The sequence below is a fragment of the Tasmannia lanceolata genome, unplaced genomic scaffold (assembly GCF_043159265.1).
Source record: "Tasmannia lanceolata isolate RefF3 unplaced genomic scaffold, GAP_Taslan_0.1 ptg000018l, whole genome shotgun sequence".
NCBI lineage: Eukaryota > Viridiplantae > Streptophyta > Magnoliopsida > Canellales > Winteraceae > Tasmannia > Tasmannia lanceolata.
In genome coordinates, this window is record NW_027518695.1 from 35,312,087 (window position 1) to 35,319,211 (window position 7,125).

The 7,125-nt window shown below is 38.9% G+C and overlaps 1 long non-coding RNA gene across 2 annotated transcripts; it reads right to left on the reverse strand.

Moving 5' to 3' along the window:
• Nucleotides 1-2,437: 2,437 nt before the first annotated feature.
• On the reverse strand, nucleotides 2,438-6,697 carry LOC143852012 (uncharacterized). 2 transcript variants are annotated; one of them, XR_013236599.1, is made up of 2 exons: nucleotides 6,133-6,697; nucleotides 2,438-2,877 (listed from the first exon to the last, which is right to left on the reverse strand). It is a non-coding gene; the product is annotated as an uncharacterized LOC143852012 (long non-coding RNA). The 2 variants fall into 2 exon arrangements; XR_013236598.1 differs by having other exon boundaries at nucleotides 2,438-2,937.
• Between the last annotated feature and the right edge of the window lie 428 nt (nucleotides 6,698-7,125).

Here is a 7,125-nt window from a genome sequence, read left to right on the forward strand (position 1 = left end):
AACTCAATGAAATCGGGGATATTATGGATCGTGCCCGACAAAGATGTTGGAAACTAGGACTTTGACGAATGATGAAACGGCAAACCTTTAGAACGAAGAACCATTACTAGCAAGAATGGATTAGGAACATTTTTATGAAACTTCAACAAGATTTTTCTCAAAGAGACTGCTGGTCTTGTCTTCTGGGGATTTTGATAACTGAAACCTTGAACAAGACATTTGAGATTGGTAATTTAGAACAACGACTCTCTTGGATATTAACATGGAAAAGCGGGATCTGCTTCTTGACAGGTGTTTAGATAAACATTTCTTGACCAGGATAACTAACCGGAAGGGAATTATGAATTTGAATGGTTCATCTTTCTGAGAAATTGGCTCAACCACCATTGCATCTGAGGTTCTTCCAAGCTTAAGGTGCCTTCCTGGGGTATGATCTTTTTACGGAAGCTGGGCTTTCTGATGTTTCTACTTCTGAATTTTTCTGAGCTGATCTTCTTTGAAATGAAGTTGTTTGACTAAATTCTCGAGCTCTTTCAGGTATAATTGCAGGGAGCTGCCTAGGCCTGGCCTCCTTCACCAAGACAGTTACATCATTTGGACATAGGAACGACAATTGACTCTTTCTAAAGAGAAAACTTAGATGAAAGGCACTACTCAAAGGATTGAGCAGCCCTGAAGGAGTGAACTTAGAATAATAAAGATTGACTGACTATACTGACAAACATAGTGATGCTTCTGACTTAGTTAATGTTTTGTTTGGTAAGTCTATCCTTTCAAGGAATAGTTTTTCAATTGGTAAACACCGGACTTCTTCCTCGAAACAGTAATGCCTCAAGAATTTAATTACTACCCCTAAGATTGCTTAGCTTCAATGCCCCCAGTTTTGAGGATATCACTTGAATTTGCTTGAACTTCAGTTGATCTTCAGTCTTGATACCGGCTGTTGCCTTCTTATACTGATTCTCTTACCGTGACCAAGTCACCTCTTCAGGGTTTTTAACTTGGCGGACCGCGCTAGCCTTAACTTTTGCCTGAACCACCTTTCTAGGTTTTCGATCCAGCAGGCTATCCCCTTAGCTTTTGCCTAAGCCGCCCTTTCGGGTTTTCAACTTAGCAGGGGAATGATCTTAAATTTTGCCTAGACCGCCCTTTCAGGTTTTCAGTCTAGCAGATCTTCAAACTCCGTTATTTTTCTTATTCATCATCATTTCATTTTTTTATTGTATCTCAGGACCTAGCTCATTAGTTCTGAACACCAGAAGGACTTTTATAGGTAGGATAGGGCTTTTCAAAGAATGGCTTAAGGCTCAACAAAGATTTCGACCGAACCTGTGAACAGGTCGCCTACATATCCCAAGGTAGGAATCAGGTCGTGTGTAGTTCAGGGCGAATGCCCCTAGTTTGAAGATAAATTGTTTGAAGGTTAATTGATTTTTTTCCTTTTTTCTTTTCTTTCTGGAATAATTATCTTCTCTTCTTTTGGAACTTGTCCCTCTTTTTTTTTTTTTTTTTTTTTGGAACGATTGATTTTTCTTTTTCTTTTTCTTTTGAATCGACCGAACTCGGTTTAACCGAGCTGCCTACGTACCCTAGTGTAGGGATCAGGTCTCGCGTAGTTCGGGGGAATGCCCCAAGTTTGATGGGTTTTCAAGAAAATTTGATTTAGGCTCGAAGGGTTTGCAAATCGGTATTCTTTTGACATTGGGTTTTGATTTTGGGATTTAATCGGCCAAAGGAGGCCTTTCGATGTTCAGATTGGGAATCGATCTAGGTTACTAGAGTCTGTCTGGTACTGATTATTTATTTCTTTTTTTTCTCTTTTTTTTTTTTCACGGAGTTTGACGGCATTTCCAGGTAAGATAATGGATTTTCTTCTTTCAAGATTCTAATGCGTGCTTTCGGCTTTCATAGAGCGAAACTTGTTCCTTGACATCCTCCATCTATGGATTTGTAACTCTTGATATCTGATGACCACTTTTCAATACTTGTTCTTGAACTTCTTATCTTGAATTTGTTGGCTTCATGTTATGAATTTGAGAACCAAGGTCATTGATTGGAAATATGAAAGTTATTTCCACTCTATGCCCCTTGCATAGCATATGATATTCACTTCATTCTTTCTTGAACCTTCTATCTATGTCTTGCCCCTGGTATCGGTTGTAGCTTTTCTAGACAATCTTCTTATTCTTGAAATAATTTTATCAATTCTTCACACTCTTTAGAGGGTAATGTATTTTCAATCGGCATTCACTGAATCAAAGTTTCAGTGCCAGTGTTTATCATTTCAATTTCATCTTTGAAAGGTTGGGATTGGCGCTCCTCCTCTCGTTCAAGTAATTGCTGTGACTCAAGTGGAGTTTCGTCAATTTTGTCCTCATTTGAAGAGGGAGTCTTATTTTAAGATCAGAAGCACACTTAAGAACAGACACAAGTGAACTTTTTGGAACTGACCGAAATTTTATTTAAAGAAAAGCTATTACATCAGACGACCTATCCTGAACATGCTCAGGATTCACAACTCTAAATAAGAAAGGGAAACAGAAGATAACTTGCCTGGACTAGGCATTGACCTTTAACTGTAAGACCGGACTCAACAATTATACTGACCATGATGACTGACTCAACATAAAATAGTAAGTGACTAAAACTTTAACTGCTGCAACTGTTTGGCGTTGAAGGCTCGGCGAAGGCTGGTTCGTTCTGAACATCATCATGGCTGATACTTTCAATTTTGGACAATGATGACTGATTCGCATAGGGAAATGCCCCTAGCTCAAGGATTCTGAGAGTGAACTCTGAAGGACTTAGCAAAATAATCTTGAAAAAGGTAGCCCCTAGAGGAGGAACAGACCAGGGGTACAAGCAAGATTGGATTATCTGGACCAGGCATGATCAGATCATGAGAACGCATAATCGAAAGATTGTGAGATTCTGCATCTGCCAGTTAGGGGATGGCATGAAGATACGATTGAATTGTATGATAGAAGAATCAAAGACGCACGATCAAGAGATTAGATGAGATAGCATAAGATTGCTTTCAACGGATAGATCATGAATGACTAATCCTATGAGATCTTTGGAAATGATGGGATTTATATCCTAACCCCAAAGGGAAAGTTTTTAATCTTCACACATTTTAACAGTGTTACCTGAAGGCATCAACCCTAATCCTAATCTATCGGAGTGGAGAGAGGATCTCGACTCATGACTTTGTTTGTGTACCTAGGACCGATCGTAGCCATTGGAAGATGGTCTACGGCCTAATCTAGACACAAATAGGTAGGATATCCTAAACTAGGCTCACACACGTGATGCACATGTGTTCGTATACTACATGCATGTGTGGGTTAATCTAGGGGTAAGGCCAAGAGTTCCCTTAGCGCGAATCCCTGTTCGATATACTGTACCAGTGTCCGGCGTATCAGTACGTGAACAAGAGATCCGTTTACGTACCATAAAGGTACTAGGCTAAGGGTGGAATGTTTCTCTAGCACAGAGGCACCAGGTGATGAAATCCCAGTCAACCATGCTAGATAACACTCCGGGTTCCTAAAATAGGACGTGTGTGCACGTGAGATGCAAGGGTTTAGATGCAAGTGATGTAAGTGTGTGCAATATGTTTGCGCAATCTATGATGCCTTCAGGTTTTGTTAGATTAAGTTCAAGTAAAATGTGATGAGAAAATAAAACAAGACAAACTAATCTGACAAGTATACAAGAGATAGAGTTTTCATGAGCCAGTTAAAATAGATTCAAATAAGTTATCCTTTGGAATTGTGATGAAGTTAGGTGATCCCCAGCAGAGTCGCCAGACTGTGGTACCCGATCCCGCGAGAGGGGCGTGGGGCGCGAGCCGCCGCGCGCTCTCTCTTGGTCTCTCGTATCCACGCGATTGGCGTGTGCATTTTATTATTGATTTGAATTAATCTTTCCTGTGAACTTGGGATCACTAAGGCAATCCGAATTCCACACGAAAGAGACTGACAGAGTCGCCACCTAGATGTGGGATCTAGGACCCGTAATTAACCAGAAATCTAGACTCGCTACCTGGTTACGAGAATGGAAGGTATGGGGAGTTATCCACCACATGCACCATTCTTGCCCGATAATCGGTCTTCGATTCCAAAAGCTAACTCTTTTAAATTTATTTTAAATGGCTCATTCAACTCTATGTTAATGTGCGAACTAAGTGACATGCATCCTATGATCTAATTTCAATGTGAATCCTAAATGTGTATCTTGATTTATTAATTTGTCTGGATTCAATCTAAGTGAAAGTTCTCCTAAAATTCTAATTTCATGGAAAGCCCTAAATGATTTGATTAAGCATTTACAAGAAAATTAATATCCAAAACACCACAATTTGTTGTGGTGCCGACTCGCGGGTGGTATGCCGTCAGACATCCAAGCTGCCTACGTACCCAAGCCTCACTGGGATCAGAGTCGACGTAGTTCGGTGCACCTAAGCTAAGTTACATATGCCTAACTCAACTAAGACACCGACCTAGACGGGATTGACTGTTTCAACAGTTTTAGGAGAAGTTATTTAATTCAAGTTGAAGATTTTATTATCTTAGGATTTCATCTAAGATGCTATATGATTCTCATCTAAATGCAAATGGTCCCTTAGACTAATGCAGGTTTGCCTACATCCTAGTTTACTAGGCTTGTCCTAGGGAAAGATTGGGTGACTAGTGTAACTAGACCTATGGCACGGTTGCTATACATAGCAAGCGTCCGTGATGAGGCCGGACTCCTGACTCTAGGACTCCCTAAAACCTAAGACTCCCTAAAACTTAGGACACGACACGACACGACACCAGTGTTCCTAAATTGGGCTCTAAGGGTTCCTAAAGGAATTTTGAATCCACCGGCTCTTGGGAATCTCGAATTCTTTTGGGTTTGTGGAAACTTTTAGAGTTTTCTTGAAGCTTTTATTATCTGAAGGTATTTAGTGTGTTTGGTAGCTTTTAAAGTTGTTTATTTAGAAGGTTTTAGTTTCATTTGAAATTTTTAGTGGTCTTTTGGTTAATGGCTTTTAACGGATTTTTATCAGTGGATTTTAAATGGGTGAATTTTAGTTTTGTTAATTTTAGGTTGGATGTACTTTAGATTAATGTCTTTCGATTTTGGTTTGGAAAATGACGTTAACACAACCAAGTTTTGACAATTGCACAAATTCGACAAACCATTGACCATTAAAAGATCTGACAAATGCAGCCCACTAAAACTGTCGTAACTCTTTAACCGCTTGGCCAAATTCAACGTACAAACATGCGTTGGAAAGATCTTTTATAGGGCTACAACTTTGTAGTTCTCCATTGTTTGTAAATCTGTGATTTAGAGGTTCGAATTTGTGTTGCAAACAAAAGGACAGCAACATTAAACTGGAAATGCCTAAAGGTGTGCCGCAACCATTTTGGACTTAACTTTTTAACCGCTCGCTGTCTGATCTAGCACGAATACTCGTTGGAAACGGCACGAAAATATCTACGACTTTGTAGTTAACCATTTCCCACGATTCTGTTGTTTAGAGGTCGAAAAATCTGTTTAAAGTCTAACAGCTAGCACTATGACGGGAATGATATTGGCACCCCCATGTTTTCTTTTGATAGTTCTTATTTTTTTAGTGATTAAAAGACGGTGAATATGAAAAATGGCTTGAATGGGCCTGAGATTAGATTCAAATGGGATGTTTGAAAAAGGGGTTGTTTTTATCTACTTGGCAAGGTGGGGTATGGATATTGGGTTCTTGAGATTGAGTGGGGGCTGTTGTTATCAAATTGGAGTGGGGGCTGTTGTTATCAATTGAAAGATGGAGGTTTTGTAAGCCAAATTAAATGGGTTTTGATAATTCATGTAAAATTCAAGTTTTCTTTCTTGTAAATGTTCAAAATTTTTAATGAATTGTTTTCCCAAAAGAAATCTAAATTCCCTAACAAGCCAATGATTTCAACATCCCATTGCAAATAGGTTCTAATGACCCTAACACATTAATTATATTTAGCATAAGTGAGAACATGACCAAGGCCAAACTAGTACAAAATTAAACATGACATCAACCAAAATATACGCAAAACAACACTCAATCCTACAAATATAGAAAAGAAAATAAAATTCCAAAAGACATACCTTTTTGTAGACGATATTCCATGCAAACTTATGGAGAAGAGGGATTTGGTCTAGAGAGAGGGCTTGAATTTTCTAAGAGAGGGGTTCTCTCCTCTTTTCTTTTTTTTTTCCTCTCTTTGGTGAGATGAGAGGGTATTTATAGGAGAATGGGATAGGAGGTTAGGTGAGGTTAGGTGAGGTTAGGTAAGGTTAGGTGAGGTTAGGTGATGTTAGGTGAGGTTAGGTGAGGTTAGGTGAGGTTTGGATGGTTATGATGGGAGGAGAGGTTAGGTGAGGTTAGGTGAGGTTTGAATGGTTAGGATGAGAGGAGAGGTTAGGTGGTTTTGGATGGTTAGACCTAGGTCATGATCTGCCATTGATCTAACGATTTACGGAAATCGGGTCTCGGAATGGAATCAGGGTCCGGGCTATGAAGTGACCCTAGCTTATTTTGTCCCGATTGATGATCCGTAAAGTCAGATCAAGATATTAATGACCTAAAACATATAAATCAATGATAGAGGGGGTTCTCACATGGATTTAACACACTAATTTATTTGTTGATTAAAACAAAACAAAATGGGGTGTCTACAGGTCCCACAGGGATGTTTCTAGTCTTAAATTTTTTTAAACATTAAGTATTAGGCTGACGGTATTGATGGAGATGAATAAACAATAAAGATTAGTTCTTGTATTTGTCTTAAATTACAACAATGACTGGAATGAACTACATTAACTTGCCTGCTTTTCACCAACTTTTTTCTGCTAATATTTTATCCAAGAATAGAGGTCGACATGAACAAATCATAGGAAGTTTATCCAAGGATAAAATAAACCCCGGCTTGCCATCCCACGTTGAATAGTCCCATTATGAACTACTAATTACTAATTCTGTATCTTTGAGAGTCTAGAGCATGTGCTGTCTTTTTTTTTTCAAATTGTTTTGTACATGTACAGCTGTACAGAAAAGAAATTGTATCATTTTTCAGTTGCGAGAGTTCTTTTTCGAAGCTC